Raw genomic sequence first — 414 nt, 5'->3', positions numbered from 1 at the left:
AGGCCACCTACAGCAAATACGTGAGTTCGACCTTCCTTCTCCTCTCTGAGCCTTCCTCTCCCTGCATTCGGCACTGCCACATCTCCAGGGATCCAAACGGGGGAGCTGGTGCCTCGGTGTCACTTCGTGCTGGTGCCCGGTCGCCGGTTTAAACAGATTTGGGGGGATTTGGGGGTTTCAGAGGCTTTTCCGCAGGAGCTGCCTGTTCTTAAAGCCAACAGAGGCGAAAGCTCGGCTCGCCATGGTCCTTGCCGCCAGCTCGCACCATTCCCAGCCTGGAGCTCATGCTGCTGCTGCCCTGTGCTGGGTTTTGATGTGATTGTGTGTGAGTGTGACATAAAGTGGTGGTGTTTGGTTTGGGGTTTTTTTTTTTTTTTTGGAAGCAGGGGCATTTCTCCCTCACGGGGCACTTAA

Source organism: Buceros rhinoceros, unplaced genomic scaffold (genome assembly GCF_000710305.1).
Source record: "Buceros rhinoceros silvestris isolate BGI_N320 unplaced genomic scaffold, ASM71030v1 scaffold35276, whole genome shotgun sequence".
Lineage (NCBI taxonomy): Eukaryota > Metazoa > Chordata > Aves > Bucerotiformes > Bucerotidae > Buceros > Buceros rhinoceros.
This window is presented reverse-complemented; position numbering follows the sequence as displayed.